The sequence below is a fragment of the Amblyomma americanum genome, chromosome 10 (genome assembly GCF_052857255.1).
Source record: "Amblyomma americanum isolate KBUSLIRL-KWMA chromosome 10, ASM5285725v1, whole genome shotgun sequence".
Taxonomy (NCBI): domain Eukaryota; kingdom Metazoa; phylum Arthropoda; class Arachnida; order Ixodida; family Ixodidae; genus Amblyomma; species Amblyomma americanum.
The window spans coordinates 80,720,446-80,748,196 of NC_135506.1; the positions used below are offsets into that span (position 1 = coordinate 80,720,446).

The following is a 27,751-nucleotide window of genomic DNA, read 5'->3' on the forward strand; positions in this document are numbered from 1 at the left end:
TCCTCCGAGGTAAGACGAACGCTGACCGTTCAAAGCGAGCAGCAGTTTTGGTTTAAGTCAGCCGCTAGCCCCTTGACGTTCCCTGACTGCTCTGTGTCTAATGTCACTTGCAGAGGGACGCCTCAAACTGCCGTTCAGGACGCATTGTTTGAAGAGTGATATAGTCCGTTTGAGCACCGACGAGGTGTTCCGAAAGCCACAGCCCGTCTGCACTTCCGAGGTAAGACGAACGATGACCATTCAAAGCGATTAGCAGTTTTGGTTTATGTCAGGGATGGTTTTGGTTTATGTTTGGGATGCTTCAACCTGTCGACAAGAACAGATTGTTTGAAGAGTGATCCAGTCTCCTGAGCGCCCCTGTGCAAACCTGAAGTGAAAACATGGCGGCGATGACCGTCGCAGCCGACCTCGAGGGAGACGTCAGCTATAGTAGCCGACTCACTTCTGCCATGCAGGAAGAAGTGTCTGAAGCGCTGAAGCCGGGCCCACCGGAACAGGTTCTGGTCGAGGCCTTCTCTATGGCTGTCACTCGACATGACATAGCCACGCTAGGAGAAGGCAAGGGACTTAATGACAATATCGTGAACTTTTACCTGGCCATGATTGCGCAACGCTCCAAGCGGCAAGGCGGTCCGGCTGTGTACGCGTTCAGTACTTTTTTCTTCACCAAGCTGCATAGCTGTGGACCTGACGGCGTGAAACGCTGGACGCAAGGCGAAGACCTCTTCGCTTACGACATTCTACTGGTGCCCGTGCACTCCGAGGACCCGTCCCACTGGTGTCTCGCCGTGGTGGATTTCTGCACGCCCGAGATGGTCATCTATGACAGCCTGGGTCCGCGCGATGAGCATGCCAACATCATCGATGATTTGGCGGACTACCTGGAAAAGGTGAGCCACTGGCGTGACTGCGACCTGGACTGGAGCGGCTGGTATTTTTACCCATCCAATGTGCCACTCCAGAAGGACACCTTCGACTGCGGCGTCTTCCTGTGTCAGTACGCTGAGTGTCTCACCCGGGATGCACCGATTTTGTTCAAGGAGAAGCACATGCCGTACTTCCGCGGCCGTATTGTGTACGAGATTTTACACCGCCGGCTCCTCTCATGGTGAAGCCTACTTACAACATGCCTCGGTTCAAGCGTCCGTGCACCCAGAATATATTTTCAGTTCGATTGTACTTATGTAGCTTAAGTGCGGTTTTTATGTGATTTGGTGTAATTGCTGTTATTGAGGTTTGCGCCATTCTTGATTTTTTTTTCATATCTACTGCCCCTAGTTATTCATTCTGTATATTGCAGTGCGTGAGTAGCTACTTCCCGGTTTACTAGCGTTCGTCCTTTTTGCTTTTTTATGTCGATAGTGTCGATTGCTTTTGCTTTTTCATGTCGATTGCTGAGTGTGCATTGCGTGATGGTAGAAATGTTATTGGAAGAGACGGAACTGGTGAGGGCGAAGACGATGCAGCGGAGGTCTCAGACATAATTTCGGCCGCCTGGTGTTCAACTTCCTCTGATAGCGCACACTACGCGAAACTTTTTCTATTGCCGTCGAAGATACCCGGTTCACAATCTTGTAAATATTTTATCATCGTCTGCTCGAAGATTATGTTCAGATTTTTATATGCCTCTTGCTAATTTGTAATAATTTCTTCATTGATTTGCGACCACGCTGATCAGAGTTCAGTTCTACGTTTTTCAACGTTTTGTGTGTTGACAGTGCTTATGCATATTTATTGTGAATGATTGTGAGATCTGTTTTTGTGTGAAAAATTGGTTATTGTATTCTTCGCGATACGTACCAATTGACACCCAAGTAAAGCTCCAGTTTGGTTATAGAATTCTTGGTCACCCCTCGGAGTTTGCCTTTATTCTAATGTGTACAAACCTCTTCGGTCGTTGAGGTTCGGTTGCTTGCTATTGTCTGATAATATTTGATTCCGTAGCTTACTTGTTTTCCAATAAGATTTAACTTTACAGTTTTCATAATTAACTTTTTACAATTTTCCTGTCGCCTGTCAGTGCAAATCCAGCGGAGATTCCATCTTTTGCATATGCGAGTATGTGCAATCAAGATGAGCTGGCCAGCTTTTTTTCAAATATTTCTCTACAGCCCGATTTAAACTGTTTAGCGCTCTTTTAAGAAGTTTAAGCCCTAGAGACATTTGTGGCATTGGTTCATTACATTTATTTCGCATAGGAATCAACCACATAGTTTATATGTTTTCGACGTATTGATTTGGTGGGACCGTATTTCTATTTGCGAAGCGTTTTCCCTATTTCTATACTGTAAGGAGGAGGTGATGGAGAAAGACGAGGTGCGGTAACTGTCTCGCCATAAGTGTAGACTTGAGCTTTAAGGAACTCTCTTAAATTGTGAAAAAAGGTAAGTGCGCGGCCCTGGTGGTGATGACATGGATTCGCCAAGATTCATATCTTGAAAAGATTGTTGCCAGCGTCACATTTTCACACGCCTGCCACTTTCTGTCGCGACATGTGACGCCGCGACTTAAATCCGCTGCTAAAGAAAATATAAACTGTACAGAGAACCCAAGCAGCACAGGTCATCGGCCCAGTATTGCAAGAGGATGGTCCCATCACTCTCCTTTGTAGGGCCAACTTTGCCTATACAGTTCCAATGTTGGGCCAATTGTGCTGCTTAGGAAACATGAGGAGCAAGGTACCTGAATCACAGCAAAAAGCCATCCGCCTGGCGGAAGTAGCCGCGAGCAATCAACGCCTCTTTGCCTGCTTCAAACCGCGGAGGTCCCAGCCCCCGTCACCCAGGCCTGGGTGCCGGGGACGGGGAGTAGGCGGCCTCCTTATCTGGTTGATATAAACTTGGTATTATCAACCTCATCATCTCAATCGTCCTCCGCAGCTCAGTTCGCTCACTGCCGCATGGATGGAGGACCAAGCGATGGATAGGAAGCGAAATAATTGTAGAAACAAGCGCATAAAATGCGGCCCTTTTTCGTTAAGAATGAAAGAAAAAAATAATAATTGGTTTCTTGGGGGAAAGAAAATGGCGCAGTATCTGCCTCAAACAAATTTGGTTTTTGAGGGAAGAAAATGGTGCCGTAATTCTCTCAAAAATGCCAGTGGACATCGGAACCGTTTCGTAAGGGGAGGGGGAAGGTGAGAGTTAAAGATAGAGAGAAAAAGGTGCCGTAGTGAAAGGCTCCGGGATGCTTTCGACCACCTGGGGGTCTTTAGCGTGCACTGACATCGCACAGCCCAAGGGCGCCGTCGCGTTCGCCTCAGCCTCCATACGAAACGCGGCCGCTGCGGTCTGGTTCGAACACGGGCGAAGGGCGCCGTCGCGTTCGCCTCAGCCTCCTTACGAAACGCCGCCGCTGCGGTCTGGTTCGAACCCGGGCACTCCGACTCAGTAGACGAGCGCCTTAACCACTGAGCCACCGCGGCGGTAGGTTTTTGTCGGCATAGTGGAAAGCATACCCTCGAAGGCACTGAGATACAGCAATCAGCAACTAATCATAAAAGGCACTCACAGGCGCAGGCGCCTTATGCTGCGTAAAGCAGCCACCGTAAGCGCACGCTTTCTTCGCGCGCTTTGGCTGTGTACTCTTTCAGAAGCAAAACGCATAGCTTGTTGTATAGTGCCGCATTGAACATGAAGGAGCAAGAACAGTGTGCGGCGAAGTATGCACTCCGTTGCGCTCAATATGACCATAGACCGTATGGCCACCTGGTACTGGGAGCACGAATCGCCTTTCTTTTGTTGACAGCGCTTAAACAACACGGGCAGAAGACATAGAAGACGACGTCACAGTCGTCTTCTGTGTCCACTGTGCGTGTTTTTTAAGCGCTGTCAACAAAAAAATGGATCACCACCAACTAGTCCGACAACTTGTCTAATCAATGAAGCGCCTGCAAGAGTGCATTGAGGGCGGCCGCAGAACGTCAGCATGTGCGCGTTCCTCGCTTGCTCAGTGGCATGCGTTAATCCTTTTGCTTCCTAAGGACAAGAAAAAATCTCGCATTAATAGCCGACCGATACTCAGCAGCACCAGCCGCGGTGGCTGAATGGTGAGGGCACTCGGGTACTGTACCGGAGTACCCCGGTTGGAATCCGACCGCGGCGGCCGCGTTTTGATGGAGGCGAACCTTAAAGGCGCGCTTTTGCTGTGCGATATCTGTGCACGATAAATATCCCTATGCGGTCGAAATTATTCTGGGGTCCTCCACTACGACACCTCTTTCTTCATTTCTTCTCTTAGTCCCTACTTATCCCTTCCCATAAGGCGTGGTCCAGGTGACAGCCGAAACGTGAGACAGATACTGCGCCATTTCCTTTCACAAAAAGTAATTTTCTATGAATCATTTGTCGACTTTTACAAACGTTTTGAAAGGCTTGCACCGTGCGTTGGAGGTATTCACTTTCCCTCTATTTTTTCTGTCCTCTTCTCTAGTTCTCTTCAGGGAAGCTGATTGGGAAGGAAGGACCTTATAAATCATGCAATTAAATTTTGTTCTCTATTCAGTCTGTGCAATGCGCCAAAATGGCTGGTGAAATGCCACGTGGCTTCCAGAAGACCTGGGCGGATGGGGGAACGGGGGGGGGGGGGTGCTCGCCAAAAAGGAAGAACTGGCGGAAGTGACGCCATCCGCGGAAGTCGACCGGTCGTCCGGCTTTGTTCGCTTGCTAAGTTCCATCCCATGCTTTGGTGAACGAAGGATCAGCGCAATGTTCTCCCGGTGCCGCTTGTTTCCTCCAGTTTGGTTGTTCTGTGAGAGAAACTTGCGGTATGCAGCATACCTTTAATCTGCCTACACAGATTACGTAATTCCGTTAATATTTCTCTTTTGGTCATTTCATTTTCTGACCGCTTGTAAACTTTTTCCCTTTTACAGTTAGTTCGCATCCACGCCGCGCTACAGCCATTTACAGCACTGTTTTATATCTGTTTTATACTGGCAGTCTAACCACGATCCGCCGTTGTCACACAGCTTGCCACAGTTCTCGGTTACGGAAACCAACGGCCCCTGCGTTCTACGAAAGAAGTAACGTGGTGGTCAGCGGAGTAAAGCTTCATTTGAAAATATCTTAGTTATTTGCAATGCAGTGCATGTACAACGCCGAGTGCCGTCCCACGGCGCCGTCCGGTGGTAGAATTGCCTCCACCGCCGCGCCGCCCGCAAACCATCCGCATTATGTTGCTTCTAATGCGCGCAAAAGGCAATCGGTGTGAAACCTGTGATGATAGGCCGCTCCTCGCTTGCTGTGTGCTGGCTTTTTCTTGCTGCAAGGTAGATGCGCGGCGAGAAATATCGCTTATGCCGTTCATGACAGCCGAAATTGAAATTTACGTTAGTTAGCGCCATACAAGATTGATTTACTTCGCGCCCCCTGAAATGCGCACTCGCATTCTCAGGTTGATTATGTTTGTTATTTTAATCTTGGTGTTACAGCCAGTCTGGACCACGGAATACTTTTCATTGAGAGTTGTGCATCGCTTGTTACGTGCAGGTGCTCGCCCGGCTTTCGTCGTGCTGACTATGAGCTGGGATGAGGGATTTACACGGGATGCAACGAAAAAGAGAACGTCTTTAAAGACGGCCCAGAACTGCAGAAAGCAATAAAGCTTTCCCCTCCTGCTCCTTAAACCCAAGTTTTTTTCTCAGTGGCTCTTTCTTTCTAAACACCCTTCTTCTCTTCAAGGTCTGATAGTTACGCCTGTACATACGCCCCTAAGCTACCCATATTTTTGTTCTCGAGGCCGGTGGCGCTTTTTACAACAGGTGCAGGTAGCACTCTTTCTTTCAGCATGGTTGTCGTTGCAGCGGCGACGAGAAGGGCTTTTTCGTGAAATGTAAAAACTGATATGAATTTTGCTTTTGGTAGGCTTCAAACCTCTGAGCACAACAAGGAGCCGAAAACTATTAGCTAAAAGTTACTTATTGGTATTAGTTAACCAGACAGCTGGATAGCTGCCTCAGCTGTGTTCCAATGCAGCTCAATGCTCACGAAACTGTTCCGAAGAAAGCGCTCATCTAGTTCAAAAAACCCATTTTACCTGGAAACATTGCTTATTGTGTAAAAAGTTTGAGTATATTACCTCTCCCCTATCCTCTCTCCCTGTCCTTTCACCTCCTTAATTCCATTTCTCCATTCTGCCTGCTACCCATTGTTTTCGCTGTCCGAGCTAACCTGCTTCTGTACCGATGGCAGATGCCGGGGCTAGAAAAAATCTCATCCTTCCTTTTTATTGTTCATTGAAAAAGCACTAGTACTAAAAACTGTGCAACGATATCTGTTGCTGGCTGCAAAGCTGTTGAATAACCTTAAGCTTCTGACACACACATACTAATTTTGTTCCCTGTATTTCGAGGTTTCCAACCATAGTGTAGAGAATTAGCTGCAGCATAGCCTCAAAGGAGGTCTGCATGCTGTGCCCGGAGGCGTTGATCGGGCAGCGGGGATCCGTATCCTTAGTAAGGCTACTAAAGCGCAGAGAGTTTTCTGCCTGCCTCATGAGCTGGTCACAATCAACATGTGCGAGTCGCCCGCCAATTAGTGATATCAAAGTGACGCAAATGGAAGGCCTTAAAGCTTCAAGTTTTCCAGAATTTATTTGTCTTCTAAGAAAGGAACCGGCATATACTGGTGTATGTAACTTGTCGCAGTGCCTTGTAAATCTTTCCCTTTCGTGCAATTCGCTCCGCAAGTGCTCCTGTTCAAGTATACAGATTGGATTGACAGCAAATTTTGTTCTTATGTTGATTTATAGTTTGTTGATTGTTAAACGTCTCAAAGCGACTGAGGCTATGAGGGACATCGTAGTGAAGGGCTCCGCAAATTTCGGCCACCTGGAGTACATTAACGTGCACTGATATCGCAATATACACAGGCCTTTACAATTGCTTCTCCATCGGGAATTGACCGCCAAGACCGGGATCGAAACCGAGTCTTTCGGGACAGCAGCCGAGCGCCATCACCACTCAATTATCGCGTGCTGCTCAGTTTAATAATAATAATAATAATAATTGGTTTTTGGGGAAAGGAAATGGCACGGTATCTGTCTCATAACTTTGGACACCTGAATCGCGCCGTAAGGGAAGGAATAAAGGAGGGAGTGAAAGAGGAAAGGAACAAATAGGTCCGTAGTGGAGGGCTCCGGAAGAATTTTGACCACCTGGGGATCTTTAACGTGCTCTGACATCGCACAGCACACGGGCGCCTTAGCGTTTTGCCTCCATAGAAACGCCGCCGCCGCGGTCGGGTTCGAACCCGCGAACTCCGGATCAGTAGCCGAGTGCCCTATCCACTGAGCCAGCGCGGCGGGTTAATCTCGAACTGCGGACGAGACCAGTTTGAGTTCTCGAGAGCGTCGCATTGATACGATGTGTAAACGACGTGTCGTGGAAACAAAGCTTTCACAATTCAACTAGGGTTAACCGCAGCTAAACCACAGCCAATTTTTTGCGTTTTGCCCGCATCGAAACACAGCCGCCGCGGTCGGGTTAGAACCCGAGCACTCCGAATCAGTAGACGAGCGCCTTAACCACTGAGCCACCGCGGCGGATTCCTTCGGTATTGAGTGTATCCTTGTTTGTAAATTACCATTTTATGCCATAAAGCATGCTGTCAGACGGGGAAAATAATGCGCCTTTTCGTTCCCCAAAATTCTGTCACAACGAATAATCTCTTCCCGAGGTATAGTGCGTAGTTTATTCTAGGGTGCACTATATCCGACGCCGTGATAGTGGTTTGCTTCAATTACTTTTCTCGGCAATGCTGCAGCGGCTGTGCAGGAACAGGAAGGAGGCGGGCACAAAAGCCCTTTTTCTTCCCTTTTCAGCCAAGCCTAAACCCCAGTTCCAAAAGAAAAACTGGCAGTGGCTTAGCTCGGCTATGCAAGGATTTGCGTAGCGAAAGGTAAGGCATAGCATGGTTAGCCTTGGTTAACCTTGATTGCAAATTCAGGTCAGTCTGGTTGTCTAGCTAAGTTGTCGCACTAAAGACGACATAATTGTGGTTGCGGAGCTCGCGACTTCTCCTTTTAAATCCTCCGACATGTTATCAGACTTGCGGCGCAGCTGGCGAAGCTAGAGGAGGCGATCGCAAACGACGTGAAACGTGATGTGACGTCATACCAAACGGTGGCGGCAGCAAGCCGCGCAGTGTAACTTCATTTCAGATGGCGCGGCGAGCACGCAAAGCCTAGTAGGTGGTGGTAGTGGTTTTTATTAAAAGAATGGCAAAAAGGAAGGAAAAGATTTTTGCTAGCCCCGGCATCTGCCATCAATACTGAAGCACCTGAGCTGGGGCAGCGGAAATATAGGATAGCAAGCATAGTAACCGTCACATACATCTCGGTAGAAAACCGAACCGCACCGTAAAGGAAGGAATAAAGGAGGGAGGGAAAGAGGAATACGCGGTTCGGGTGTCCACCGAGATATGTGAGGCGCGCGTTGTGACATGATGAGCTTCCTCAGAGCGCGGTCAAGGCGAAATGCGCAAGTTCGCGGCCAGAATGGCTTTCGCTTTAAAACAGAAAATGTTTTGGGCAGTTTCTCTTCTTTCTTCGTATATCCACAGGAAATCGGCATTCTACAGCACCTACTCTTTTTTCTTCCGCTGGCGCTCGAAGCGAGCGGACGTGTTTTTAGCTCTCCGCTCCTTCGGGCACTGGGCCTAAGGCTTCACGGCGCTGCGGGGTCTCCCCATGGAGGCCACAGACACCATGAACAAGCGACGGCCTGTGTTCAGCGGTGACAATGAGCAACGCAAGGCAGGCCGCTCACGCTCCCGATCACAGAGACGAACGCCATCCAGAGCAAGGTCGTCCTGCACCATTCGGCGAATGCAGGCCGAGATCACTGATCTGTGGGCACGGTGAGGAGCCTGACGGCGGCGCTCACCACCACTTCGGAGAACCTGGAGTCCATCATCGGGACCTTAGACGTGTCGACGGCGGACCCACGCGTTCTAGCCCTGAGGGAGGCCATGGCGCTTATTCCCCAGGCGCAGGACTCCATGGCGGCTCCCTCCCCACCATATCTGGCCACCCCCGCGCTTTCTTCCGCCATTGCTACTCCCGGGGAACCGGCTGTGATGCCCTTTCCGCCTGATGCTGCTGCTGGGGGCTCACCGCGGACATCTCAGCCGAGGAGAGCATGTGCACCCTTATGGACGAGTCTGTTCTCAGGAAACGGCAACGCTCAACGGGGTCCGAGGAGGAGAGGGGCGCGGAAACCAACAGGGACATCGCGGTGGCCAAGCGGGCAGCTCTAAGCCCCCCACCGTCACTGTTTCCTCTTCCTCCATACTCTAAGCCGCAGGGTCTGCCCAGCACGGGCCCCATGGGGCCCTCTTCCGGCCTGCTACTGATGCTGCTGGGGCGACGGCGTCCGGAACAAAACCGGGTGCGACCTCACCAAATCCCGCCGCACGAGATAAGGCTGCGGCTGGGTCTTCGCCTGCTGGCAGCGACCGCGCCCAACTCCGCGGCGCGCCGCAGCAATGCGCCGCAGACAGCGGCGACGATGATGCTGGGACCAGCCTGGTCCCGTGGCGAACCATCACTACCAAGGGGCAGCGGCGTCGGAGAGCTGCCCTGGAGCGAGCCGCGGCTGCCATGGAGTTCTCGTCCAGCCTGGTGGGGACGGTGCTGTTTCGGCTGGCGAACCGGGGCACCGCCTTCACGAGGGAACAGGGCTGGGTGTTGGCCGAGGAGACCGGTCCGGGCGTCCTCGCCGTCCGGTGAAACAAGGGGCGCACTGTGGTGGCAGTGGACGCGGGGAGCAGCGATGTTTTCCAGGTCCTACTAGCCACTGCCGTCATTCGCGGCGTGCCGGTCTTCGCCAAGGAGCCTCCTCCTCGGAACCAAAGCTCCGGCCTGGTCTTCTGTGTGGACGGGCGCAGGACGGCGGAGGAGCTGCTTGCGGGGGCGGAGTCAATGATGCCGATTGTATCGGCGTCTCTGAAGGGCAGCACATTCGCTCTCCGTTTTGGGGCGCCGACACCACCAGCGTTCATCTCCATATTCAAGCGCAGGCTGGCGGTCTGCCCCTGCCATTCCCGGCCGCTACACTGTGCCAAGTGCGCCAGCCTGGGACATGCCACTGAGATATGTCGTGCTCCTGCCCGATGCACGCGCTGCGGCGAGCCGAACGAGCCTGGTACCTGCGCGAGCAAGCCCCGTTGCATTAAATTCGGGGGGGCGGGGGGGGCGGCACGCAGTCATTGACCCATCGTGCCCACACTGGCAGGGAGAGCTTCACGTGGCGTCTTTAGTGGCCACATCCATGGCACCGATGTCCAAGCGGGTTGTCCGAGCCGTCGTCCAGGCTGAAACAGTGGCCCCAGCCCAGCAACATCAGCAGACGCCGCGCGCGTTTTCTTATGCGCACGCCGTCAGCGGAGCACCCCAGCAGCAGCAGCCACCGAAGTAACGGCAGCACTGGCAGCGGCGGCGGCCATCCGGTTGCCCGGCGTCCCGTACAGCGCGGCCCGAGCCTGCGGCCGCTTCCCATGGTCAGCCCCCTGACGCACGGGACGCGGAGATCGCGTGCCTAAAGCTGGCGTTGCGCGACCTCAGCGCACACTTTCCCGGTGGGCACCGATGTACACCGGGCTTGCTTAGAAGTAGGGGGTGCTCCCGCACAGATAAGCCAGCATGATGGCTAGCCGCCGGACTCCCTCGCGCATACCATCCATCCTGCATTGCAACGTGCGGTCACTTACAGCGCGGTACGCCGAAATGCCAGTTCGCATCGCACAGGATTCGCCGGAAGTTATCGCGCTGCAGGATACGTACGTACGTTCACATGACGGGGAGCCCCAGATGCGGCTACCTGTCTACATTGGCCACCCACTCAGCCACCACGTGCGAGGAACCCACCTGTGCCGCAGTGCCCTGTTGTGACACATCTCATCGCCCCGGGAAATCAAGGTGCGCGATATATGTGCGGCAGGACGTCCAGCACACCCTTGTTGGCTCGGCGGCGGCCATTTCTGACGCCCAGGAGTGTGTGGTGGTGACAGTGCGCGTCGGTTGTGTTGACACGTCGGTGGCCAGTGTTTATGTGCGTCCAGCTGTCGCGTGGAACGCGCTGTGTTTTCGGGCTGTGTCTTCGTGCTGTGCCCCGCGCCAAATCATCTGTGGTGATTTTAAGGCCCACCATAGCGTGCGGGGCAGTGCGCGCCACTCCGCGCGTGGAGACGACCTGCACGACGCAGCAACGCAGCTGCGACTGACCCCCTTGAACACGGGCGAGCCCACCTTTCGACGACGCGGAACAACTGGCTCCTGCATCGACGTTGCCTTCGCATCCAGAGGCATCGAGGCGACATGGCGCCGATCACGATATTTCTGGGCTCGGATCGTTACTCCATCCTAATCGATCCCACTGCGTTAGAGGCGCGCCCCAAACGTGCCTACTCCATTAGCAACTGGAGTGCGTTCAGGCCGGCGGTCGACGAGGCGGCGGCCACTGGCGCAGATTTCTTTTCAAGTCTAGTCCGAAGCGCTCTCGTAGATACCCAACGAGCAGAGGTAAGGGCAGGGCAGCCCACACCTGATATGAAGCTGCTCAATCTGCGCGAGAAGAGAGATCGCGCAGAGCGACGGGCGCGACGGACTGACAGAGCCGCCGACTGGAATGTCTACGACCGCTTTGAAGCGGCAGCGCGCTGCCATGCCATCAAGCTATACACCCGGCAGTGGGCTTACTATGCCAAAGGATGGAGGAAGATTTCAGCTCGCGGAGGCTGTTTGACACCCTCCGGCGCATCACCGAACCACAGGAAAACCGTCAACCGCTGGCCGCCCTCGCAATCTTCAGCGGGCTCAGCTTTGTAGAATTGGCAGAGCGGTTTGCCGATCGATTCGCGCCGCCCAGTCCCGCAAACGCAGCTAACATAGCTGCTCCTGAGAGCCCCAGAAGCGACGCCAGTCCCTCGCACGTCGCCTCGGAAGGTCCATGTGATGCGCCGTTCACCAAGGCAGAACTGAACAATGAGCTGCAGCGCTGCCGCCGCCGCTCGGCGCCCGGACTGGAAGGGCTGACATACCAGATGCTGCGAAATCTGAATGCGCAGCAACGACAGATCCTCCTGCAGCAGATCAACCTGTTGTGGGAACGCGGGGCGCTACCAGTGGATTGGCGAACCGCGGTCGTTTGTCCCATCCGAAAGACAGGGCGCCCAACTATACGGAGCTGAGCGGATACCGTCCAGTGGCATTAACATCGGCGGGAGGTAAGCTCATGGAGCATATGGCATTGCAGCGCCTGAACGAGCGGGCTGCGGAGGCTGATTTGTTTGACGAGCGGCAGAAGGGTTTCCGTGGGATGCGGTGCACGGCTGATTCTATACCGGACGTTGTTACAGCGCTGGAGCATGCCAGGGCGGCAGGCAAGGTTACGCTGCTGCTACTACTGGACGTATGAGGCGCTTTTGACAACGTTCACCGCGCACCAATTCTCGCGGTCCTTGAGGGGGCCGGTGTGAGCGGGCATCTTTTGCGATACGTTCATGGCTTCCTGAGCGGGCGCACCATGCGCGTACGAGTAGGGGGTAAGCTCCACAAGCCTCGCCCGGTGAACATGGGCGTGCCGTAGTGCTCTGTCCTATCACCATTCCTGTTTAATGTGGCCATGTCGGTGGTACCGGCCTACCTCCCCACGACCGGCCGACACCATCTGTACATGTCCACATATGCAGACGACATAGCTCTTTGGTGCCGGGGACCACCGCGCGAGGCGTTCCACGTGCAGGGGTGCCTTCAGGGAGCCCTGACTGCAATCGACGCCAGCTTGCGCGGCCTTGGTCTGTCGCTGAGCGCGGAAAAATCGGTGGCCATGGCCTGCGTTTCGCGCTCGCGTGCGCACCTTGCGCCACTGTCACTGGTCGGGACTCCGATTCCTTGGCGTAAATCGGTGCGGTACCTTGGCCTGGACATCGACTGGCGCCTTTCCTTCCGCCCCGCGGCGACCAAGGCCTGTCTGCAGATGAAGAGGATCACCGCCGCCGTTCACAATCTCACCGCTCGAGGCCAGGGCATTTCCCAGCAAGCCGCGCTGCGTCTATACAATGCCGCAGCTTTGGGGGCGGTGCTCTATGCGCTGCCGCTCGTCACGGTGCGCAAGCCGTGCTGGAATAAACTCGAGCTTCAGCACCGCAAGTCCCTGCGCGTGTGCCTAGGCCTGCCCAAAAACTCGCAGTGCGCCGCAACGTTGGCCGAGGCAGGAGCGTGGCCCCTTGAGCTCCAAGCAGCGCGCAGGGCACTGCATCACATCGACCGGCTTCACCGCGCACCGGACGGCGGCTCGCTGCTGCAGCGTATGCGCTCGCACCCGCGCTCACGAATGGGTGAGGCGCTGCTCGAGTATGAGCAATTGACACAAGGCCCACCCCCCTACGGCTCCTGCGCGCCCTGGCCTGCTGCTTCGGAGGTACAGCGAGAGATCGTCGGCATTGCGGGAAAGCGGAGCACACCCCTCTGGGCCGTGCAGCAGCTGGCCAGAGCCGTCATACACGAGGAGCTCCAGGACCATCTCCTCGTGTACACCGACGGCTCAGTGGCCCGTGACAGCTGCTCCCTCGCTGCGGCGGCCACTATCCCCGCCATGCGACTGCACAGCCATCAACACGCAGCATTCCTGGGCTCCTCCACCACGGCGGAGTTGATGGGGATCCGGCTAGGGCTGGACCTGCTGCTCACCCTCGGCCCTCCGCTGCCCAGTAGTGCTCTGCTGTGCGACTACCGCGCCGCCCTCAGCCGCCTGCAATCTAACGGCCGCGGTACCCCACTAGTGCGGGAAATTCGCTCGGGCATCGAGCGCCTCGCGCAGAGAGGATGTGCCGTGCGTGCACAGTGTGTGCCCGGTCACTGCGGCATCGCCGGCAACGAAGAAGCTGACTACCTCGCAACCGCTGCACGCCAACTACCTGCCAGCGATCTGCCCCTTGCGCTGGAGGACGTGCGTGCGGCTATCCATGATCATCTCCGAAAGTAGCGCCCCGACCCACGCATTGCGGGAGGTGAGCGCATCGACAGTGTCACCGGCTGTCGCGCACTTACACGGTCACAACGCGCAATGATCCTCTGGGCGCGCATTGGCTGCGTGTGGCTCGGCGAATGACGGGTGCGTCACGGAATCGTGACGAGTGATGTGTGTGACGGATGCGGTGCAGTGGAAACATTAAAACACCTGCTCCTTCACTGTGCTCCGTTCGCCGATGCTCGTCGTGATATGCTCGCGGCCTATAGGGCGCAGAGCATTCTACGAGACTCCATCAAGACGCTATTGTGGCCGCAGGGCAGTGCGCGCACTCGTGAGCGAACTTTGGTGAGCCTCTCTGCATTCCTCGAACACACGGGCTTGACGTCCCGTCTGTTCTCCGTCAGGTAGTTACACGCAGTGACCGAACGCTCCGCGAGTTCTACCTTGAACGATTAATAACTGGACACCCCACTCCAGTTGTAACCAACACAGTGCTCTGCGCATGTGTGATTTAATTCCTCTAAATTGAACTAATCACGAGCACAACCTGGACACATTTCTTATTGTGTAAATAGTGTGTACATATTACTTCTCCCGCTATCCTCTCTTCCTGTCCCCTCACCTCTTTCATTTCATTTCTCCATTCTGCCTGCTATCCTTTATTTCCGTTGCCACAGCTCAGGTGCTTCAGTATCGATGGCAGATGCCGGGGCTAGAAAAATCTTTTCCTTCCTTTTTGCTATTATTTTTAATAAAACCACTACCACCACCACGGCCGCCGCGCAGGCCTGTGAGACGGGGAGTTGCGCGTCGGCGGTTAGAGGTTGGCTGGGAGTCGTTGACTGGTAGAGGCCTCTTCCACCTAATAGATTGTGTTGCGCTGGAGCTCAGGTTCCGGGCTTCTTAGCAGGGTCTACCCTGCTTCTCTACTATCAATATTTTTGCCCACCCTGGGAGAATTTGGGCACTCCAAAATTATGCGGTCGAGGGTCCCTCTCGCCCCATCGATGCCCTACATTGTGGGCATCGATCATGCGACCTCAGCTCTGATGTTACGTGATAAGCCCATTCCGGGTTAATAAATGTATTGGTTTGTAGCCGCCTCCGCGCGACAGCTTCTCTATTGTTTAATTTTGGGTCTGGTGGGGGTACCAGCCTATGTCCTAATTTGTAATCGTTAACAACTTTCCTGAAGTAGGCAGCGGTCCGTCGTGACGTCACGTCAGTGTTGGTGGAAGGAGCAAAGCTTTAGGGGCGCTGTGTCCACATTACAGGTAGCGCGCGCGCGTGAAAGTCACGGTCGCCGCTGGCACGGGGGACGAGGAGGGATACTTATGTATCCTACATCTGACATCGCACAGCACACGGGCGCCTTTGCGTTTAGCATCCATCGAAACGCTGCCGCCGCTGTCGGTTTCGAACCCGATTACTCCGGCTCAGTAGCCGAGCGCGCTAACCATTGAGCCACCGCGGCGTGGGGGTCGGTCAGTGGACCAAAATTTGTTTTGTGGCAAAGGAAGTGGCGCAGTATCTATCCCACACATCGGCGGACGCCTGAACCACGCCATAAGGGAAGGAATAAAGGAGGGACTGATAATAATAATAATAATAAGGGACGCCCTCAATCGCGCTTTGAGGTAAGTGGCGGTGGTGTGAGAGAGAAGTTGGCTGCATGCATTAGCGTTGGCTGTCGCGGCGGCCGTAACTGTAGCCATAGCTGTCTTGAGCACGTTGTCTTGGATTTGACCAAAACTGGACACCAGTTTGTATATATTAGCGACTTTTAGCAGAGCGGGCCAGCGGCCAGCGGAGAGGAGCGGACGAGAGAGGGCGCCAGTGCGCATGCGCAGAACGCTCAGGCGGCCAGCGGGTTCACGGCGCTGCGCGCTCGCCCGCTCATCTCGTTTTTCGAGCGGAGATCGCCCAGCGAGTGCGAGCGAGCGAGCGTAGTCGAGCACTAACATGGCGGCCTCCGGTGCGGACGTTGCTCCGTCAGCTTCATCGAGCACGGACGCGGCGCAAGCACGCCTGCAAGCAAAGAAGCCGCTTAAATGTTTTAGCACGCAAGAAGATCTTTGCCTTCTGCGGGAAGTGGCCGCGACAGGGCCATTCGGGGACGAGCTCAAGTGGGTGAGCGTCCTCGCGAGCGTTAACCGGGCGGTAGGCCGAGAGCTAACGCTTCGCGGAATAAAAGATCGCGTAGATCTTCTCATCGGCTACTGGAGGCGGCAAGGCTCGAAGAATCTCAAAAAGTGATTGTGCTTTTGTTTGTTCTCTCTGCAGCTCTGGCGCACATGTTTATGTGACGTGCATTTTCTCGCCTATTCAGATCGGGGACCGAAGAGCAGTACACTGAAAAGGAGCATATTCTTCAGGACCTCTCCGACTACGCGCGGGCTGTGCAGTACGAGCCAAGGATTGCCCCAAGGAGTGCAGGCTGCGCAGTGCGTTGGAAGAAGCCAGGAACGGCTCATGACGCCTCAAGGACTAGTAGGGCAGCTCAGGAACGACGAGGTGCGAGCCAGTTAGAGGAAGAACTTGCTGGCGACTGCGCCCATTCGGCCGAGCCAGCTTCGCAAATTTGCGTAGCTGGTGAGAACGACGGTAAGTTTTTGTCATGCCTGCATCTAAGTTCGCCTTCTTGTCTTTTCTATTTTGACCGGATAACTCTAAAGCCACATGCACGGCCCGTAAGCTCGTGTACTGGGCTTCCTACAAGTAGCCCATGTGTGCACACATGAAGCACTCGAGTTTTCATGTAGTTGTCTGTGTTCTAGCTTGTTTTCTCTTTCTCTGAGCCTCTCGGGAGGAGTGGGGGAGGGTTCACCGCATGACTGTGCACAGAGGTGTATCACAGGCTGCTGCGCGCCCACTCTTTGCGGACTGAATCAAATGATAGCGGAGCTGACAGTTGCATGCCAGTGGGCTGAGCTTTTTATCACACCTAGTGATAGGTGAAGAATACGTTAGTGCGACTTCTATACAGAGTTGCCTAATTCTAGCACAACAGACAAAACAAATTAGGTTATAGAAGGATCTGGGGCATCATGAGCTGATTTCGAAGTCTAACTGCTTGGCCCATAGGAAATGTTACAGCTGAAACGGGACAAATATTCATGGCCGGATTATAATCCTTGTAGCAGCTTCCATTGCTGGCCAAGCCAAATTTCACGTCAAGGAGCGCTTATAAAATCTAGTTAGGCACTTTATTTGTCAGGATGTTTTTGTGACAGATACCTAGCTTAACACTCGTTCGACAGTGACGTTTCATAAGTGAATGACAACAGAGTGCCAGCTCAGACATCATTGGGAACATTTTATACATTTTTCAAGCTTACCCAGAATTCATTTTGAACCGGGAAGGCTATGCCAGATCGTCGAATTTCATTTATGGCTGGCAATCATCGGATTGTATTGCATATATTGAATTTGTAGTTATAAAAGCACTGAGTGAGTGCCAGATAAAAATCACTGAGTACTTTGCGTTTTTTATCCAGGAAGGCGCAGGTTGCTCCAAAGCTTTAGGCTAGGGTAACATCTTTAGTGCGCACAAAAATAAAGTTGTGGTGCCTATCCAGCAGAAAATCTTTGTTAGAGAAGCTGAGAGACGTTTCGAGGCTGTTAAGAAAAGAATTCCCATGAACTGAAATTTAATATGCATGTGCTGGTCCCATTTCGCTCAGTTGTCCTGCGTAGGTGCAGCTATTGAAATTTTTGCCACTAACTTTTTCACAAAAGAGATGAATTTCTCCTTTAGCCGGACAGTGGCCAGGGCCTCGCATTGAATGAGCTTGTTCATTCACTCAAATTTACCGATAAGTGGAACAAAAAGTAGATTTTGCTCATCAGTGTACATACCGCTTAATATGCACTCTTGCTGCCTTGCAGCGTTTTTTACTTTTCACTGCTTCAGAGTGGGCTTTCAGTGCAGCCCAATGATTCATGATTCAATGCAAGGCAGATGCAATGCTGATCCATCATGTCGCACTGAGTCTGGTAGGTGTCTGTGCGACAAGATGGCACTAACAAGATGTGCCACCGTCACCTTGGGGTATGTCCGAAATGATAATGAGGGACATTGCCCCCTTCTCTTGCCCTTTTGGAGAATGTGTAATCCACTTGAACGTTTCGTACACATGCATTCTTGCCTTAGAATAGCAGCCAAGGCAGATTGGAGGTAGCACATTGACTGCCTGATGACAGAGAAGCTCTAGGAAACGATATACACACACTTTAGAAGCACGCATGTTCTACCTTCATTTTTGTCTACAGGCTGTTGGGCCGCCCACACAGGACACTTGCCCAGTATATCCCGACGCCGACACAAAATTTAGTATCGTTTGCAATCCGCTAACAGGGCTCCATCGGAGAAAACGGTTTCGAACACTGGCACAAAGTAGAGAAAGGGTGTACGAAAACATTCAGAATATTTATTACAAAACAAATTTTATTGACATGGGCACAGCAAAAAATGTATTCCAAAAATAGCCGCATAGACAAATGTAAAATTTCAATGCCAACTCGGAGGAACAGTAGCCTAATCTGGGAACCCTGCTTGAATGATTTTGCCTCCTCCTTTTTTCATTCATTATAAACAGGATCGCCAGCAGCCCAGCGGTTTCTCAGCGTTTACGATGAGGAGCTTGTGCTCGGACCATCTGCAGCTACCATTGACAATGAGCGGGACCGGATGGATGGTGGCCAGCAGCAGCAGAGCCAAGTCATGTCAGCACATTAAGAGCATCCTCCCTCCGCACCATCATCAATCGACAACGATCAGCGCCAGCCTGCAACTAGGTAACAGATTCTGCCGACCATGGGTAAAGGCAAGTACTTTAGGAATGTTTATTTACCACGTACAGTACACACGGAGCGGAATGGTGTTTAGGAATGCATTATTAGTGTACACAGGTAAATGTTGACATGCGTAGCGTTTGGGCAGCTTTGTCCGTTGATTTGCGGAAGTCGAACTAGAGCCCTCTTCGTTTAACCCTACAGTACAAATTATTGCTCATGGCTATAACGAAACCATGAGTATGTATTGAGACTCATTCCTGTCACTTTTAAAACATATGCATATAAACCACAAATATGAACAGTAAGAACCTTGCCTGAGTAGGAAGACAGAATGCAGAAATGAAAATACATTTTGCCATGGCGCAGCAGTTCATGACCCAAATGTTTCTTTATCACACGAATGCTTAACTGAATTGGAAACAAATCCCATCTCTTTCATGAATAGATATAGAAATATCGAATAAATGCACCGGAACAAAATTTGTTTATCAGGGTACGTTAGGCACGAAAACACTAACCTAAAAGCTAGGTGTCACATAAATACATGCTTCAAAACCATGGAACACATAATCAGTCGAATACGAACTGCATGACAAGAAACTGGTTTGAGAGTAGTTATGCTTTATCACAGGATCTATGCTTGTCCTATGGCATAATACTACACAGCAATCGCACAGTGCATGAACTCGCTTGAACTAACGGCCGAAATTGCCTTGCTTGTCTACCTTTTCAGGAATTCGAGGACTACAAAGCATGGGGCTCCAGCTGCTCACAATGAGGTAGACAAATGAATTTCACCTCCGCAATAGGGAGCTGGCAATTGAGAGGAAGAAAGTGGAAAACGAGGAGCGCCGCCTTGCTTTAGAAGAACGCAAGCTGGAGCTCGAAGAAAAAAAATTCAATTAGAATCATCCTCTCGGGAAGCAAACCAGCAGAAAATCTTTGAGCAATTGCAAAAACTGTTCGATGACCAAAACAAAAAACTGGCTAGTATTCTAAATGCACAACATCAATGATATCCATAACCAAATAATTGCCATCTTGATTTATATTTCCACAGTTATGAAATAAACTCTTCGTTTTCGCAAGTGCGTGGTGTTATGAAGCACTCTCGAGGGGCAAGGTAATCCTCTAGATGTGGTGCCGCAAGGCCAAAATACTGAGAAATTCGGGCGCTGTACAAACAGGTATGGCAGTTCGCGAGAAGTGCACTTGCTTTTGTATATGCGGGGCAGATCCTGGAGGTAAAGCTTCTGATTTTTTTGAAGTCTACAAAGGCAAAAAGTCTCGCAATTTTACCGAAGCCCCATTCCACTGCCTGCCTCACGCTGCTCATAGCTTTGTTGAATGCTTGCTGCTCAGGGGTCAAGGAACCACCGCCATAGGGCTTCAGCAGATGGGGCCGCAATGGGTAGGCAGGGTCCCCGTAGATGACGTAGTTGCGCCCCTGAACAAGCTTTTCCAACTTTGCATATGCTTTGCTGTTTCCGAAGTTACCTGGAAGAAGGAAAATAAATTGTATAATGAGACTACGTTCAACCTTGCCTGTTTCTAAGCACCAGGCATAGTCAAGAAATAATGATAAGCAACGCTTTGTTGAGGCGGCTGTGCTTGCCAGTTACTTACCAGCAACATGTTTGCTTCCGGGATACGATCCGTCTAACTGACAGATAATCCCATTTGGGCACATTACTGAATGATATTTCAGGGCGTGGACGCGTTTGTGGCCACTAAAATAAACTTTTTGGTTCCTTGATGGTCTGCATGTCGCCCGCGCCTTGCCGTTTATGAACGCCCCGCAGTTTTTAAGCGGGGCTACTTTTTTGTAAACTGCCTCAAAAAAGCACGAAAATGTGAGAAATATCGACTCGGAAAACTCTTATCCTATTTACGGCTTACCTGAGAGAACGTTTCCAGCGAGTCCAGGTTCAACCAGGCATGGTTGCTCAGGTCGTCTAACAAATGAAAAAACCGCGTTTCAATGTGCCCGAGAACTGCGTTGGTCACAGACGATAGGGTCTAGCTGTGTCGCCTAAAAAGGTCTTCAAGATCGCAGAGCCGGATCGGATATGCAAGCCGTCGCAGGGTTATGCACAGGGCCTCGTCCCCGGGAACTGCCACCCTCTATGGAGTTACCACAGCTTCAGGTATTAATAAGGCCCTCTGCAGCCTATGCAAGTCATGCTTCTCAAATCTGAAATGCGTCTTGAACACACCACTGTCGATATCGTAAATGTTCAGAAGCCCGCGCACAGAGAGTGGGTCACATCGCGTTTCACCAAACACTTCAAGACACAGCAGATCTTCTATCTCTGACCACTTTAGCTGTGACAAGAGCTGCGGGTCTTGGAGTATGCTCTTCGGCATCTCTAGAATTTACCATATAGCTGTGGCGGAGGCAAAATGCGGTCCTAACTCGCGAACTCGCCCTGGTTTACACACAGCGCACCAAAAAACAGCTTGCGGCCTGGGGCTTCGCCTTGACTTGACCGTCACAGCGCCAAATGCTTTTTTTTCTAAGATGACGTACTTTAAATTGAATAATAACGACCTCTAATGTTTAAATATATATCATAAACACGAAAAATGCCTTTATTTACAACTTTAGTAAAGAAAATTCAAGCGCGATTCATATTCGTTTCAGCGTAACTCCGCTTTTTACCTATAGGTGGAGCTGCACAGCACTCCGCGCTGCTCCGTGCTCCGCTCATTCGGGCGTTTTAGACGCTGCGCTATCACTCTTTACTCGCGCTACATTCCGCTGGTGCTCCGCTGGGGAACTACCAGCGGCGCGGAACGTAAACACGCTCAGCTAAAAGTCTCTATTACTTCTCCCCTATCCTCTCTTCCTGTCCCCCCAACCTCCTTCATTTCATTTCTCCATTCTGCCTGTTATCCTTTATTTGCGCTGCCCCAGCTCAGGTACTTCAGTATCGATGGCAGATGCTGGGGCTAGCAAAAACCTTTTCCTTCCTTTTTACTATTATTTTATTCATAAAACACTTTTACCACCCCCAGTCGATAACTCGGCGAGGGCATTTTTGAGGGCGGTGAAACGCACGTCAGAGCTATGGGGTGTCGGGTCCGCCGGCACTTGTATCGGTTCCGGGGGTAACTGGGCAGTGGGCGGGGAGCACCGAGCCGTTTATAGCGCCTGAATTTTGGCGTGCAGTTGAGGATTTTGTGCCCGGTGGGGAGGTGGCCGACACCTTTCACATGGTTTGGGCATGCAGGCAAAATCCTTCTCTCCCCTCATCACCCCTTCCCCTACCCGAGAGGTCTAGGAGGCGACTCTGCTCGGCTGCCAGGAACTATGGGCCAAACAGGCCCTGGTTCGGCGGACCTGCGCAGCAGTCAGGACCAACGGGGTCCCGGAATGAGGGACTGCGCCTTCTATAGTAGGAGGCGAGACCCACTAGGGGCCTCTCCCGGTCTATCTCTCTCTATATATAGATAAATTCTTTTCACCACCACCACATAACATATCGTTCCGCAAGGCACAAGAACCTTATGCACGACGCCTTTTTTTCAGTTATTCATTTTTCTGCGTGAGGCACTGTGCACTGCCAGAAATCTTTTCTGGAAGAGGCTGGCTCCAGCTTCCTGTGAACTGCGGCGCATATCTTCCCAACTCTATGTTCGCCGGAGAACTCCACCTGCACATTCTGCTGCGCAGCGATCTTCTTGAGACGATGTGAGACACTGTGTGGATATGGGATGCACACGACCTTCCTTCGTGCCTCTTCCTGCGGCCCAGGAGGGTGAGATGCCGCCTTTACCTTCAGCTTGCACAAAATTCGTTCTGTTAACCGCGCAAGGACCCGCCGCGGTGGCTTAGTGGTTAGCGTACTCGGCTACTGATCCGGAATTCCCAGGTTTGAACCCGACCGCGGCGGCTGCATTTTTATGGAGGCACAACGCTAAGTCGCCCGTGTGCTCTGCGATGTGAGTGCATGTTAAAGATCCCCAGGTGGTCGAAATTATTCCGGAGCCCTCCTCTACGGCACCTCTTTCTTCCTTTCTTCTTTCACTCCCTCCTTTATCCCTTCCCTTACGGCGCGGTTTAGGTATCCAACGAAAGTTCAGACATATACTGCGCCATTTCATTTCCCCAAAAACCTATTATTATTAACTGTGCAAGGATCCTTTCTTGATAGGCTGCTTCACGAAGTCTGGCCACCTGCCCAAGGAAACCTTCCGTTGCATCGCTTCCAGAATTTTTCCCTGGAAAGCCTCAACCTTGATCTCTAGAATGCCTCTACGGCACTCCACAGTAGGCAGCTAGGCCACCACGGTGCCGACCGGCCGCCGCGAAACGCTGGTCAGGCCGGAGGAGCCCAAGGCATAATCATCCTGCTCAGCTGGCTCAGATTCGGGCATGGGCTCTGAGTGGCCCGTCCTGTTTTGTCTCTTGTTGTTGAATTTTACTGGCTAGGATCTCATTTTAACGCCTAAGATAGAATCGGAGCTGAAGGGAGAGTTCGGTTGGAGAAGAGGAAGGGGCGATAGCGACATTAACCCAACTGCTCACACGCCGGGCATTGCACTAAGCTATGGGCGAGGGTGAAGGTACGGTAGTTGTAGAGGGTGCTGAAGGGGTTGGTGGTAGCAAGGCTTAATGTAATTGGATGGTAGAGTTTGTGCCTGGAGGACACACCTTAGGGTTTGGTGGCAATTGTCAAGGTATGGGAGGGAACTTTCGACATATTTCGCAGATACAGTTCACGGCTTTTACTCAACATCGTTTCTCCACCTATGCAATTCACAACCCTTACATGTTTATATAGCAGCGTTGCACCGCGAATAGAGCCGCTGCAATTAGCCTCCGCTGACAAACGTGTCTATATACAAGGGAAGAAAAAGCGCAAGTTTAGACAAAAAACTTAGACATGGCCATTGCGAAAATATTTCACAACCTCTTCGGTATTCAATTCCGAAGTTCCTCCCGACGCGTCCCATGAAATCCTTAGTCGAACAAAAATGAATAGAATATGTGTGAGGCATAACAAATAATTAGCTACGGTTGAAATACTTCTGAACCCAGTTAGAGATCGAAAGCTGTGGTGTGTCCGAGAAGTAGACAGGGCTTGCCGTCTGTAACGAGCGCGTTCCACACACTAGAAAGGCAGCGCTCCCGGTCTGCGCCCTGGCAGGTGGCAGATATATTAATGGTTGATTGAGAAAGGTCGGTCACCCAACGAACGCTGCGGCGTTGTCTACCGTCCTCTACCGACGAATATAAAGGTCAAAGGTCAACGTCAAAGGTCAAGAATCAAAGGTCAAGTGATGCGACACCATAGTGGAGAACATATGGTAAGACCTATAGCCACACTTGACCTCTGGCTCACTTGATGGTCAACCGGCAACGCGCGGCCAAATCAGCTTTACCTAACATAGTGAAGCTTTAGCTTCAGAAATATCAACGTTGTTTTTGTGGATCCGAATGGTGGAGTACTTCCAAAGTCCATGCACTAAAATTTGAATAATACAGAGAAGATTAGCATGGCCCCTGCGAAAATGAGATCTAAAAAATGATTTTCTTTTCAGTGCACTGAGTTCAGTCACACTACATACGGGCGAAACACAAAAGGCGCATATGTGCTGTGCGAAGTCAGTGCACGGTAAATATCCCCACATGGTCGAAATTTAGTAGCGGTTTTCTTCTGAAATAATAGTAAAAAGGAACGACAAAATTTTTGCTAGCCACGGCATCTGCCATCGATAATAATAATAATTGGTTTTGGGGGAAAGGAAATGGCGCAGTATCTGTCTCATATATCTTTGGACACCTTAACCGCGCCGTAAGGGAAGGGATATAGGAGGGAGTGAAAGAAGAAAGGAAGAATGGGTACCGTAGTGGAGGGCTCTGGAATAATTTTGACCACCTGGGGATCATTAATTTGCACTGACATCGCACAGCACACGGGCGCCTAAGCGTTTTTCCTCCATAAAAACGCAGCCGCCGCGGGCGGGTTCGAACCCGGGAACTCCGAATCAGCAGTCGAGCGCCCTAACCACTGAGCCACCGCGACGGGACTGCCATCGATCGATACCGAACCACCTGAGCTGGGGCAGCGGAAATAAAGGATAGCAGGCAGAATGGAGAAATGAAATGAAAGAGGTGAGGGGACAGAAAGAGAGGATAGGGGCAGAAGTAATATGTACATACTATTTACACAATAATAAATGTGTCCAGGTTGTGCGTGTGATTAGTTCATTTTAGAGCAATTAAATATCACACACGCACAACACTGTGTTGGCTAAAACTGGAGTGGGGCGTCCAGTTATTAATCGTTCAAGGCGGAACTCGCGCAGCGTTCGGTCACTCCGTATAACTACCTGACGGAGAACAGACGGGACGTCAATCCCGTGTGTTCGAGGAATGCACAGAGGCTCACCAAAGTTCGCTCAAGACTGTGCGCACTGCCCTGCGGCCACAATAACGTCTTGAAGGAGTCTGCTAGTATGCCCTGCACCCTATAGGCCGCTAGCATATCGCGACGAGCATCGGCGAACGCTGCACAATGAAGGAGCAGGTGTTCTAGTGTTTCCACTGCACCGCATCCGTCACACATGTCACTCGTTGCGATTCCGTGACGCACCCGTCGTTCCCCGGGCTACACGCAGCCAATGCGCGCGCGGAGCATCATTGCACGTTGTGACCGTGTAAGTGCGCGACAGGCGGTGATACTGTCGATGCGATAACCTCCTGCGATGCGTGGGTCGGGGTGCTGCTTTCGTAGATGGTCGTGGATGACCGCACGCACGTCCTTCAACGCAAGGGGCAGATCGCTGGCAGGTAGTTGGTGTGCAGCGGTTGCGAGGTCGTCAGCATCTTTGTTGCCGGCGATGCCGCAGTGACCGGGCACCCACTGTGCACGCACGGCGCATCCTCACTGCGGGATGCACTCGATGCGCGAGCGAATTTCCTGCACTAGTGGGGTACCGCGGCCGTTCGATTGCAGGCGGTTGAGGGCGGCGCAGGAGTCGCACAGCAAAGCACTCCTGGGCGGGGGAGGGCCGAGGGTGAGCAGCAGGTCCAGCCCGAGCCGGTTCCCCTTCAACTCCGCAGTGGTGGAGGAGCCCAGGAAGGTTGCGTGTTGCTGGCTGTGCAATCGCAGGGCGGGGATGGTAGCCGCAGCAGCAAGGAAGAAGCCGTCGAGGAACACTGAGCCGTCGGTGTACACGAGGAGATGGTCCTGCAGCTCCTCGTGTATGATGGCTCTGGCCAGCTGCTGCACAGCACAGAGGGGTGTGCTCCGCTTTCTAGCAATGCCGACGATCTCTCGCTGCACCTCAGAGGCAGCAGGCTAGGGCGCGCAGGAGCCGTAGGGGGGTGGGCCTTGTGTCAATTGCTAACACTCGAGCAGCGCCGCGCCAATTCGTGAGCGCGGGTGCGAGCGCATACGCTGCAGCAGCGAGCCACCGTCCGGTGCGCGGTGAAGCCGGTCGATGTGGTTCAGTACCCTGCGCGCTGCTTGCAGCTCAAGTGGCCACGCTCCTGCCTCGGCCACCGTTGCGGCGCACTGCGCGTTTTTGGGCAGGCCTAGGCACCCGCGCAGGGACTTGCGGTGCTGGAGCTCGAGTTTCTACCAGCACGGCTTGCGAACCGTGACGAGCGGCAGCGCAAAGAGCACCGCCCCTAAAGCTGCGGCATTGTATAGCCGCAGCGCGGCTTGCTGGGAGATGCCCTGGCCTCGAGCGGTGAGCATGTGCACGGCGGCGGTGATCCTGTTTATCTGCAGACAGGCCTTGGTCGCTGCGGGGCGGAAGGAAACGCGCCAGTCGATGTACAGGCCAAGGAACCGCCCCGATTTACGCCAAGGAATCGGAGTCTCGTCCAATGACAGTGGCGCAAGGTGCGCGCGTCAGCGCGAAACGCAGGCCATGGCCACCGATTTGTCCGCGCTCAGCGACAGACCAAGGCCGCGCAAGCTGGCGTCGATTGCGGTCAGGGCTTCCTGAAGGCACCCCCGCACGCGGAACGCCTCGACCGGCGGTCCCCGGCACCACAGAGCTATGTTGTCTGCACATATGGACATGTACACATGGTGTCGGCCGCTCGCGGGGAGGAAGGCCGGCACCACCGACATGGCCACATTAAACTGAAATGGTGATAAGACAGAACCCTGCGTCACGCACACGTCCACCGGGCGAGACTTGTAGAGCTTACCCCCTACTCGTACGCTCATGGTGCGCCCGCTCAGGAAGCCATGAACGTATCGCAAAAGGCGCCCGCTCACACTGGCCCCCTCAAGCACCGCGAGAATTGGTGTGCGGTGAACGTTGTCAAAAGCGCCCGAGACGTCCAGTAGTAGCAGCAGCGCAGCCTGGTCTGCCGCTCTGGCATGCTCCAGCGCTGTAACAACGTCCGATATAGAATCAGCCGTGCACCGCATCCCACGGAAACCCATCTGTGTCTCGTTAAACAATTCAGCCTCCACAGCCCGCTCGTTCAGACGCTGCAACGCCATATGCTCCATGAGCTTACCTGCCGCCGATGTTAATGCCACTGGCCGGTATCCGCTCAGCTCCGTAAGTGGGCGCACTGCCTTTCGGATGGGACAAACGACCACGGTTCGCCAATCCTCCGGTAGCTCCCCGCTTTCCCACACCAGGTTTATCTGCTGCTGGAAGATCTGTCGTTGCTGCGCATCCAGGTTTCGCAGCATCTGGTATGTCACCCCGTCCGGTCCGGGCGCCGAGCGGCGGCGGCAGCGCTGCAGCGCATTGTTCAGTGCCGCCGCGGTGAACGGCGCATCACATAGACCTTCCGAGGCGACGGGCGAGGGACTGGCGTCGCTTCTGGGGCTCTCAAGAACAGCAATGTTAGCTGCGTTTGCGGGGCTGGGCCGCACGAATCGATCGGCAAACCGCTCTACCAACTCTACAAAGCTGAGCCCGCTGGAGATTGCGAGGGCGGCCAGCTGTTGACGGTTTGCCTCTGGTTCGGTGATGCGTTGCAGGGTGTCAAACAGCCTC

General features: G+C 52.8%; 3 pseudogenes; all 3 read left to right on the top strand.

Moving 5' to 3' along the window:
• The first annotated feature begins 389 nt into the window (after nucleotides 1-389).
• LOC144108455 (sentrin-specific protease 1 pseudogene) lies at nucleotides 390-1,112 on the top strand (annotated as a pseudogene).
• Nucleotides 1,113-16,272: 15,160 nt separating this feature from the next.
• Nucleotides 16,273-19,675, top strand: LOC144108456 (uncharacterized; annotated as a pseudogene).
• A 4,545-nt stretch (nucleotides 19,676-24,220) lies between these two features.
• Nucleotides 24,221-24,313, top strand: LOC144108916 (U6 spliceosomal RNA; annotated as a pseudogene).
• The last annotated feature ends 3,438 nt before the right edge of the window (nucleotides 24,314-27,751 follow it).